Consider the following 12,409-nt stretch of genomic DNA (forward strand, 5'->3'; position numbering starts at 1 on the left):
TCCCTTAAATATGTTAAATATTACCATGTTTTAGCTGCCTTCATAAAAGATTTTATATAACTTTACTTCTTATTTTGGGGGGAAAGCACCAAAAAATCAACTTTTGTGTCATTATCTCATAAAATTTTCTAATCTAGGGAATAAATATGCTAAACATGAATTAATAGATGTAAGAGCCTAACTTAGTAAATATTAGTAAAAACACAGTCATTAGTTAAAAACGCTGTCAGGTTTATTCTTCCCAACAATCATGGGGAACAAGTGTTTTAATCCATTTTTCACAAATGTTGATACTGAGGACCAGATATGCTAATTAACTTGACCAGATTTACTCAGCTATTAAGGATGAGAGCTGTGACTAAATCCATGGTCTCTAACACAAACATAATGTTATAACCTCTGTTGACCACAGTCATTTGTGTATGAAACACGGAAGAATATACCCTTGGCCATATCTGTTCAACCGTTTTTCTGAATGCAATGAACAGAAAATATCACCAAAAGTTATCTCAGTTATTTTCCTTACAAACCGATGAATTAAAACATAGCAATTTAGCTCCCAGAAAGGAAATTATACCATCTCATTCTTGTCACATGTACAACACAAATGAGCATGTGTGCGCATGCGCGCGTGCACACACACACACACACACACACACACACACATTTGAGAAACATAATTCAATTATATTTTTATTGCTTCTGTTTCCTTGCATTGTTTTTTAAATTTTTTAAAGTTTTATTGCAGTTGACTTACAATGTTGTTATGATTTCTGCTGCACAACAAAGTGATTCAGTTATACATGACACACATCCATTCTCTTTCAGATTATTTTCCCATATAGATTATCACAGAATATTGAGCAGAGTTTCCTGTGCTATACAGCAGTTCTCCACTGGCCAGTCATTCCATATACCTCACTTTGAACATGCCATACTCTAATCCCCTTCTTGCATCTTTTAAGAGAGGCACATATTTATGGCATGATAGAGTAACCAATGCAGGTGTCTGTCTTAGGCCTCTTCCCTGAATTCTGGATGTATATTTGGGGTTTGGGATGGAAATGCTATAAAATTGTGTTGTGATGATCATTGTACAACCATAAATGTAATAAATTCATTGAGTAATATTAAAAAATAATTTTACTGAAGTATAGTTTATTTACCATGTTGTCTTATTAACTGCTGTACAGAAAAGTAATTCAGTTAAGTGTATAATATACACAATTTTTTGTATTCTTTTCTACTATGGTTTCAAAGGATATTGCAAATAGTTCACTGTGCTATATAGTAGGACCTTCTTATTTATCCATTCTATATATAATAATTTGCATCTGCTAATCCCAAATTCCCTGTCTATCCCCCTCCCTCCCCACTTCCCCTTGGCAATCACAAGTCTATTCTCTATATTTGTGAGTTTGCTTCTGTTTTGAAAATAAGTTCATTTGTGTTACATTTTAGATTCCACATATAAGTGATATCATACAATATTTGTCTTTCTCTTTCTGACTAACTTCACTCATGATAATCTCTAGGTCCACCCATGTTGCTGCAAATGGCATTGTTTCATTCATTTTTATTGCTGAGTACTATTCCACATTGTATATATTTAGGCTGCTTCCATGTCTTTGTTACTTGTCTTTGTTATTGTAAATAGTGCTGTAGTGGACATAGCGATGCATGTATCTTTCATTTTCGAGTTTCCTCCAGATATATTCTGCAGGTACATTTTCAAATGCTACTTAATATTTCCACCTGATGCCTGTGAGGCATCCCAAATTGTATATGTCAAAAAGAAAACTCTGACTTTATCTCCCCTCCAACTCCTGCTCTGACCGTAACCTTGGTGACAGCACTTCCATCCCTCCAGTAGAGACCAAGGTCCTGGGGATATCAGCCAGTCTGCATGTAGTCTTGTGAGCTTTACCTCAAAACATCAGACTCCACACACTTCCAGGGCCCTACTCTGATATAGGCCACCATGATCTGATCTATTGCCTCAGTTACTGAAACAGCCAGCTAACTTCTTGCTACTCCAAACATGGTCCATGGGCCAGCAGGCAGCATCGGTCTGGCTTGGGAGATAGTAGGACATGCAAAGCCACAGCCTTGCTGGACCCTGAAGGAGACTCTTCACGTTAATGACACTCCATGTGGTCACAGCATGTTTCAGTTTGCCAAGAACTGTTTCAACTCATACCCTTACCTCCTCCCCTTGCCCTCCCACTTCTAAATGGCAACCAGCATCAGTCTTCTAACATGAGAGATTAGGAGTTCCTTTGTGGCCCAGCAGGTTAGGGATCCAGTGTTGTTCCTGCAGTGGCTCAGGTCACTGCTGTGGCATGAGTTCAATCTCTGGAATTTCCACCTGACATCAGCGCAACCAAAAAAAAAAAAAAAAAAAAGAGAGAGAGAGAGAGAGAGAGATCGTATCACACTTTTGCTCAGTATGGGAGATCAATTTGTTACCATATTTCAAAAGATCTTATTATGATCCCTCTCTTCAAACTTTTGGCTCCATTCCTCAGATTCTATCTTAGATATAATGACGCTCATTTATGTGATGAAACAGACTCAATGGCTGTTAACCGGATCATCATACATCTTTGTGACATAATCAGGAGTAGCCACTGATAAGTGTATCTTTTATAAAATATTTTGTCAATTTGAGAAATATACCTGACATTCTTTCAAGAAGGACAGGCAGTTGAGATCACAGTATTACATGATATATGATCACAGTATATCACAGTTTAGGTCCACATATTTTGTGTGAGTCTGTATTCATGTAGCAGATAAACCAGAACTTTAACAGAGCTTTTTCCTGGTAGGGAAAAAAAAATCATGTTCTTAATGCTTTTCTCTATAGCCTAAATTTTTATTCTTCTTCTAATGGACAACTTTTTTTTCCAGACTGCACCCATGGCACATGGAAATTGAGCCAAGGATCAAATCCAGGCTGGAGCTGCAACCTATGTCACAGCTGCAGCAATGCTGAATCCTTAACCCATTTTGCAGGACTGGGTATTGAACTGCTGACTCCACAGAGACAAGCCAGATTACCAACCCACTGCACCACAGCGGGACTCCTAATGGGTAACTTTTTGCACATTAACATGCTAACTGGGGGTCAGACACTCATTCTAAGTCTGCCATTTTGATGAGATAGGTTATAATATTTTCTCCCTAACTATAAGTACCCACTACTTACAGAGGAAACGTCACTTTCCCAACCAGTAAGGAGCAGAGCCAGCATTTATCTTAGGTCCATTCGATCCCACAGTCCAGATACTCAATCAGTAACATTCATGGAAGACAAAGAAGGCAATGAATCGAGACCACAGAAGTCTTTAGAGATAATACAGGATTGACAAACAATTAGCCTGATTCCTTCAAAATAATGGAGCACTGTTAGAATAGTTTCACTTGGAGGACACTTCTAATTTACCCATGTAGCTCTCCTAAAATGCAAAGCACTTTTCATGTGTGTCGATGGAAAACCAATATTGCAACAATGAGATTTCAGATATCAAAAATATAATTAATACATACATGTATATGTATATCTATCTAGCTATACGTCTTGATGATTTTTTTTTTGCCTTTTTTTAGGGCCACGCTCATGGCATACAGAAGTTCCCAGGCTAGGGGTCAAATCAGAGCTACAGCTGCAGACCTACGCCACAGTCACAGCAACAAGTGATCCGAGCCATGTCTGCAACCTATATCATGGCTCAGGGCAATGCCAAATCCTGAGTGGGGCCAGAGATCGAACCCACATCCTCATGGATACTAGTGAGGTTAATAATCACTGAGCCACAACATGAGCACAAATGATGTTTTTAATATCTATATAGAGAGACACCCTGACCTACTGATAATAAATAACTGAAGTCAAGTGACAACGCTTGCTATTTAATTAAAAAAAAATCCAAAAAACAAACAAAAAAAAAACCCAGGTACCATATTGCATGACAATTCTCTGAGATGTTTCTACACATCTATGACAGCTTTTTTTGTTTTGTTTTATATTATATCTTCAAGGGCATTTCCAAAGCCATCAGCCTTGGAGAGAGACTGTCTCTGTCAAATTCAGATAGTAAAAATCACCCCTTCCTCTTGGGTGAAGGTTGGATAGATCTGTGAGACGCTCCTTTCAAGGTGAAAGGGTACCCAAGTTTAGGGTCCTTGGCTGTGACACAGACCTACTATGTGCACGGCACCCACTTGGGCTGCTCCTGCTAACTCCCTAGGAACAGAGAGAAAGGGAAACTGAAGGTCCTGAGGCCCCTTCTGTCTGCTGTCCTGGGAACAGCACCTTTGTGTGTTCTGACAGCATCTATGAGAGAGGCAGAGTAATGCCTTATCCTGCAGGCAGGTAAGGAAATTGTGTCAGTTTCTGACACTGGGATGGGAAATCCCAGCAATCGCTGACAGGGAGGAAAAACTAGTTAGGACAATGGAATAGAGGTATTTAAAATTATCCCAGAGTCGAACCATGGAAAGAGTCAGTACACTGCCCAGCTGGACTTTCAACCACGGCTTTGACACCCAATTGCCTGGTATAGTTTCTTACTCTATCTTTTCTACTTTTAGAATTCTTCCAAAAGAGAATGTAATTAAATCTGATTCCAGAGGCAAAAAAGGAGGATTATTAAATTCTTCAAAATATTTAGTAAATTACTAAGAAACATATTGATTTTTGAAAAAATTGTGATATACAGTACACAGTGCCCAGTGAAAAATCTTCTAAATTTGTTCTGAAGAGAGTCTTTGTGAATGCATAAGCAAGGCCAGGCATTCTTTGGTGTTTCTTTCAAAGTTATCAGTGGGTTTAGATTAAATCATATGAAATTCTTGACATTTGAACATTTTTGACCTGTAATATTTTATCTGGGTCAATTATCCACATATGATTTGAAAAATGAAAATTAAGAGTCTAGTGACATTTCTCATTCAGTGATCCCATATTTGAATAAGCAAAAGCCCTTGTGTGGTCTGCAGTCCTGGCCTCCATCCTGGTGGCAGTGAGGGGTAGCAGGACAGTGTGTACACCTGGCTAAAAGGTTCAAGAAGAATCCATCTTTTGGTTTTCTAGTTTGTCTAGAGGAAACTTCTGTTTGACTAGCAATACTTAAATCTCATGTTTTTAGGCTCAGGCCATTTTTCCTCTGAAAAAGATGTTTTTCCTGGCTGTGTCCAACCCTCAGAAAGCATTTAAAGTGATGCTTTACTATGTTCTCCACGTGCTTCTTCCATTAACTTCCTGAAATAGCCATGTTTCAGCCCATAAAGAAAAAGTTTAAGGACCTTGCCATTCTTCTTTATTTTATATTCCTTATTCTTTTACTTTTTTTTGGTTTCTACTCTCAAAGATGAAAATGATCTTTAAGGATACCTCATTCAGTCTCCTTTTCTAAGGCAGAAATCCTCTCTTCAGCAGCATCTTCAAGCTTATCATTGAAATAGTGCAGCAATAGACAACTCACCGCATCCTGAAGAAGCTCCCCCCCCCCCGATTTAGGATGGCTTTAATTCTTAGAAAATTATTCTTTATAGCATCCTGTAATATGAAAGTTGCAAGTGACTTGGATGTATCTAATTCAATCCTCTGTTCAGTCTGTTGGGGCTTATGTGAGTGAGGGTGAGGTAAAAAAAAACATAAGCAGATGAAAAATGTGTAGTAAGTGAGTGAAAACCACGGTGATAGGAAAATCCCCAGACCATGTGATGAGACATAGAGGGAGGGGACACCTCTGGGTGGGGTCAAGGGCAATTTCACTGACTCTTGCTTTCCCAGAACACAGGCACCAGAGGCTAAATTAATATTCATTAGATGAAAAAATAAGCAATGTGAAAAGGAGAATAGTAATAAATATAGATTTATATTGAACTTCTAGTTAATTTTTTTCTTTTGGGTTTAATATACGTTAAGTGAGTAGCATGGGACCATTGCTCTGAAATGGGATCAAATTTATAGTTACTCTAGAGGAAAACGCACACACACATATGCACTCACACTCCCCAGCCTCTTTTTTTATATCAACTATGCCATATGGGACTTGGAACAAGAAGAACCTGATTTCTGGGAGACTTCTGGATGTTAGATTTTAATGTTAGTTTCTTTTTTCTTTTTTTTGTCAAAGTACAGTGGTTCTTTTGTGGTGTCTGCATTATTGCTGCTGCTCATCTCTGTCACCAAGGAAAGGTTCAAACAGACACCTTGCAGAAGTAACCTTCAAAGAACTTTGTATTCTGTCTGGCTATAAATATCTGCAGCAGAAATTAAAAGTCCAATTGTGGTTGGCAAAGAAGCCATCCAGTTTCAGATGTTATATAGTCCATACTCCTGGCACCTGGGCGGTAACCCCTGTCCCTGTACCACCCTCTAGGGCCCAGGGGATCAGGATCCTTGTACCTTTTCCCCACAACCAGCTCTCCCCTCTCTTTGATGAAGGGCTCCCTCCAGCTGCCCCATTCCACCTGGCTAGAGCTGCTGGGAGAATAAAAAGTTCTTGGGAAATTACTTTCCTGGGGGATGGGGGTGGTCCCTGAACTGGAGACTGGCAGTGTGGGCCAGAAGTTTCCTTGCCATCCTGCTGATGGTCAGGAGGACTCAGAAGTGTGGCCAACTGAGGCAGAGCTCCCCTGTGCGTGTGGAACAGGGTCCCACAAGAACTCCTAGAATCTCACCGGGGCACCTGCATCTCCTGCATCTCCTGCATCTCCTGCCATGCTCTCTGCTCCTACCCGCATCCCTGGGAAGACCTCCTAGTCAGTCTTGCAGGAACTCATGCCAGGGTCTCTTCAGGAAAATTCTACCTAAAAATGTCACTGGTGTTATCCATTTCCAACCCTTTCATTGAGAGTAATCAATGGGGCAGAGGAACTCACAACTGAGCTGACCTGGAGGGACTGTTCCCAGGGCAGGTGCACAGGGCTCCACACTCAGCAGGGAACCCATGTCCCTCCTGGGGTTGATGCCCTGTGCCCGCCACCTTGAAATGCTTAATAATCTTTTTTTTTTTTTTTTTTTGCCTTTTGTCATTTTAGGGCTGCACCCTTGGCATATGGAGGTTTCCAGGCTAGGGGTCTAATCAGAGCTGTGGCTGCCAGTCTACACCACAGCCATAGCAATGCCAGATTGGAGCCACGTCTGTGACCTACACCACAGCTCACAGCAATACCAGATCCTTAATCCACTGAGTGAGGCTAGGGATCAAACCTGCAACCTCATGGTTCCTAGTTGGATTCGTTTCCACTGCACCACAGTACTAACTCCCACAATTTTATCCTTGAATCTGTGTCTTGTTAGAGAAGTTCATGGGACAATGGAGAAAGTAGCAGGGTACTGGACCTCAGTTTACATGTAGTCCTGCATCCTGTCTTCTCATGTCACCTGGGTGACAGGCTCTCAGCCCCAGCCCTCTCCTACTGACTCAGCAACTGCAGCCACTCAGCCCCTATTGGCCTGTATGTGGGTACTGGGTGGGAGGTATGTGGAGTTGCAGGTGGGGACCCAGTACCTGTGAACTCTGGTACTCACCACAGAAGCATATTTTTGCCTGAGAGAGTGTGACATTAAATAGCAAATAAAAATACCAATGACATTTAAAAAGAGAGATTGCAGAAGAAAACCAAAAGCTTTTGTCCTGCTTTAGAACAAGGGGCCTCACATTTTCACACTGTAGTGCATCCTGCAAAGTATGTAGCCAGCCATGATATGATACTTTTTTATTTGTAATAATTATAATAAAGGCTGCAGTGCCTTGAATAAAAGGTATTACATCATGCACGTCACAAGAATATCCACTAGTTAAGTCAAAGAACTGCATCTAACGAATTGTTCCAAATCAGTGCAGTATAAACTGCTAGTTGTTTAACCCAACTTTCATTCCCTTGACTAAATCTTAGTAACATATTCCTAACTATTTTTCTAGACACATAATTTCAAATAACTCAGATTAGATTTTCCTGTGTCCCTTATATCTGAATATGGTCCTATGTCTAAGTTCTGGCCACTGACACCTAAATATACTGGTGTTGTGGGAAAGTCACCTTAGAGTCTAAGGAAATCTTTCTGCCCATTTGTCTTCAATCCTTCTGAGAGGCTGAAATTCAGGTATGAAACAGCCATCTTGGCTCACAAGAGAGCTGTCTGAATAAAAACAGTGGGTGAAGGTGATAAAGCCGAGAAACAGAAGCCTGGATCGTTGATGGAAATTCCCTATCTTTGGTTTGGCTACCTCTGTGCTTTATGTAAGAAATATAAACCTCTATCTTGAGGTCCTATTTTTTTTTCCTTATATGTATGCAAACTTAACTTTAGCTGCCCCAAAGGGCAATAATTTTCCCTTAAAATGTCTAAACAACTAGTCAATCTCTTTGAAACATATCCACTAAAAGCCAATGTTCATTTATGCACTAAATAGTAACTTCACATTTTATTCCATTTCTTGATTTAAAAACACACCTCTTGGAAAGGTAGTTATTCAAACCTGTGTGTCTGATGAAACTGACAACTTTCAGGGCAATGGAAAAGCTTTGTTTGGAGTAGTTGGCAAAGTCTTTGATGCCAATATTCATAGATATGGAAACCAGTGAGTCACAATAATGACTACTGAACTTTGTTCCCTAAAATTGCAATTGCAGATATATTGCCAAAACCTGCAGGTGCTCCATCTCTGCCGAGTAACAAGCTTTTCTTTCCGGTTGCAGTCTATCTTGGCAGAGAAATCTTTCACCACCCGAAAACACTGATGATCTTAAGTATATGCAAATGGGCCAAAGGAAAAGGACTTCTTCCTAGACATTTCATGCTGATACATAAGAACTGCTTGTGCTTAAAGAAATGCACAGCTCTGCCTACTTGCATGTTGCAGGAAACAATAGATGCCCATTTCTACATGATTTGCTTCAAAACATTAAACAATATCAGATACTTTGCAGGAAATGATGTCTTGTTATAGAAGCAGTGATTTAGCTCACTTCCTTGTAAACTAAGCTGACATTTCCAGGGCACGTGACTTCACCAAGAGCTTTGCAATGTCTATACATTCTTCCTCATAGCCAAGCAATGGGCAATTCTGTGGGCTACTTCTATAAGGCTTTTGGGTTGAGGCAAACACAAATTTTGACAAAGCTCTAGCCTTTCCAAATGGATACTTCTAACAAAAATTCCACATGATTTACACATCTTTGAGATGGAAAATAAAACATGCTTCCTCAGCTTTCTTGGCATTATATGAATTTGTTGGCAAAAAATCCTGGCCACGCAAGAGGCATTGCACATTTGTGTACCATCAGTGAGAAAGAAATTAAACATGTAAGCCTTTGTTACACTAGTTTTATATTTTCCAATCAACATTAATCTGATGTAAATAAATATGGATGTCCATAATCATCATGGTAGGTATATTTCCTATCAAAGAAATCTGCTCTGGATGTCAGACTATGTGAAATTCAGAAATTTGCATTTTCCGGGAGTTCCCATTGTGGTGCAGTGGAAGTGAACCTGACTGGTATCCATGAGGATGTAGGTTCCATCCTTGACTTGTGGGTCAAGGATCCGGTGTTGCCCTGAGATGTGGTATAGATTGCCGATGTGGCTTGGATCCCCTATTGCTGTGGTTGTGTCATAGGTAGGCAGCTGTAGCTCCAATTTGACTCCTAGCCTGGGAACTTCCATATGCTGAGGGTGTGGCTCTAAAAAGCAAAACAAAACAAAATAAACAAACAAAAAAGAAACAAAGAAAGAAATTTTCATTATCTGATAATGACTCCCAATTTTACGCTTCAAGTAAGAAAAAAATGATTATAAAAGTTGACCGTAATACTTTCATAAAGATAGGAAAAATTGATTAAAAAAATCTTTTTGCAACATGCTCACCATTGAAAGAGGGTAAATAACCCCTTTTTTTGAGTCCCCTGTCTGCCACTTAGTACTGATGCAAATATTGTCAAGCTGTTTGCCCTGTTTGTGTCTCAATTTTCTCAAGTCTGGAATGAAAATGTTGTCTAAAGTACATTTGATAATTTAGTGTAACAGTCAATGTGCAAAATCAAGTAATTTTATTTTTGTTTCTGGGTCACATTCTGCGTACAGCATATTTTTATTCAAATAAAATAAGGGATTTTTAAATCAATATGGCCATTTTCCCCCAAATGTCTATATTTTGATATTAGATTGGTAAGTATAATATAAAATTATAAGAATTTAGGTAAGGACTTGCCCTTTAATCTTACTATCTAAGCAATGGTTTAGATAAGCATATATTTAAAATATACTAGAGAATTTGTTCATGATTTTGTGAACTGGAGAAGGGCACTTGCCATCTGCCTCTACATGGATTGAATCATGAGCCACTGCTGCTGCTGACCCTCAACACCCCCTGGAAGGAGTGCAGGGTGGAATCCAGGAGTGAGGCACTCTGTGCTCTGGGAAAACTGGCAGAACAGGTCTTCAGATAGTTAGGTATTTTCAAGGAATGTTTTATGAGCCCCATTCTTGCATCTCCTCATATCTAGAAAAACATTAAAATCCTTCATGGTGACATCTGCTCCTCATGATTAGCAATAACCTTCAGGAAACCAGCAGCAAACTTCTGTAAAGTGAGTGCTTGGTTACATGTACCTCCTCCTCCACCCAAATCACAGATATATTGACCTTTCTCCCTACCTCTTTGGTGAGGTTTTTCAGAGTCTCATCTTCTAGTCCTCATTTTGCCCCAAGTAAAACTTAACTCTCAACTTTTAAGTTGTGTATATTTTTTTAAGTCAGCAATATCACAGGGGGAAAAAATTTCTGGTATGTTTCTGAGTTATATTAACAGAAAAGAGAACCTCAAATAAGGAAGATGATGATCATATACTATCCTAATTTTATCAGAAAATATTTATTTTATTTGTAGTTCTGGAACTAGATGATAAAAATATTGTGACCAATGTGTAATAAGAAATATTGCACAAAAATGCAAAAAAAACCTCATTTAATAATTTATAAGACATGAAGACTTCTACCAGGACAAATTGGAAATAATAATGAGAAGTTTCAAATTATAAAATGGCTTTCACTTGGAATAAAACGTTCAACATTCTTTACATCCCCCAGAATAGAACCAAGAAAACTGAGTAAACGTTTCAAGAAGACAAATTTCCATTCAGTAAACTTAAGAACTTTCTAAGAGTTGTAATTTTCTAAAGATTAAATGGATGTTCATGAAGATTACTGGAGCTGTCTCTCTCTGCATTTCTCCTAAGCCATGTATTTTATCCCTTTCATCCATGCATCACATTCTGACTTTATAATATATAATCTCCTCCCCCTACTATCACTAACAAAAATGTTGATACTACAAGTTATGAAACCTAGGGGGTACTCCCCAAAATTACATCAATTTATTAACAAATGCTCTTTGACAATGGTTGTTTGATCACTTACAAATTCAACCATCACTGTATTTTCATACATTTGTTCTGCCAACTTATTATAAGAGATTATTATAGTCTTTCTAGAACTACAACAGTCCAATAAGTTATGCACCGAAAAACAGCAACAAAAGATGAGGGGAAAAAAACTAATTAATTATGTCAGAATCTTGTTGGTTCCCTCTTCCAATGCTGTTGCTTCAACTTGTTCATAAACTATTTTTTAAAATAATTTCCATCATCAAAAAGTCTACAAACAATAAGTACTGAGAGGTATGGAGAAGAAAGAACCTTCCTATGCTGTTAATAGAAATGGAAATTGGTAAAACCACTATGGAGGACAATATGAATGTTCCTCAGATAACTAAATACAGAACTACCATACGATCCAGCAATCCCACTCCTGGGCATATATACAGAGAAAAGTATAATTAAAAAAGATATATATACCCCTATGTTTGCTGCAGCACTATTCACAATAGCCAAGACGTGGAAGCAGCCTAAATGTCCATTGACAGAGGAATGGTGCGTATACACAATGGAATATCACTAAGCCATAAAAATAATGAAATAATGCCACTTGGAAATAATCCAACGTGGATGGACCTTGAGATTTTCATAGTGAGTGAAGTCAGAAAGAGAAAGACAAATACCATATATTATCACTTACATGTGCAATCTAAAATATCCCACAAATGGACCTATCTATAGAACAGAAAGAGACTCACAGACAAAGAGAACAGACTTGTGGCTGCCAAGTGGGTTGAGGGAGGATTGAGATGATGGGGGAGTTTGACCTTGCTCTCCAAGCTATCAATAAATATCATTTTTCAAATTTAAAAGTAATAATAAATAAGCAGCATTTCATCTTCCTTTCAAAATCAACATCCCAGGTTTTATTTCAGTATATGGTAATAGGAGTTTGTAAAAATAATAACTGTCAGTGAGTATTCTAGAAAGTAGTCAGCCATGGTTTCAAATT

The 12,409-nt window shown here is 38.7% G+C and overlaps 1 protein-coding gene across 49 annotated transcripts in view; it reads right to left on the reverse strand.

Moving 5' to 3' along the window:
* The window catches only part of MARCHF1 (membrane associated ring-CH-type finger 1), an 836,078-nt gene that overhangs the window by 504,079 nt on the left and 319,590 nt on the right, over positions 1–12,409 (reverse strand). For 12 of the 49 annotated variants that reach the window (XM_084972229.1, XM_084972214.1, XM_084972219.1 and 9 more), the window contains one exon: positions 2,207–2,368. The exons of the other annotated variants lie outside the window; for them this stretch is intronic. The gene's annotated coding sequence lies outside the window, so the exon portion shown is untranslated. The remainder of the gene's footprint in view (positions 1–2,206; positions 2,369–12,409) is intronic. 49 annotated transcript variants of the gene reach the window in all.

Source organism: Sus scrofa, chromosome 8, assembly GCF_054392235.1.
Source record: "Sus scrofa isolate SSC_HxYL_T2T_F1_AM1 chromosome 8, Sscrofa_HxYL_maternal_Yorkshire_Landrace_v2.0, whole genome shotgun sequence".
NCBI lineage: Eukaryota > Metazoa > Chordata > Mammalia > Artiodactyla > Suidae > Sus > Sus scrofa.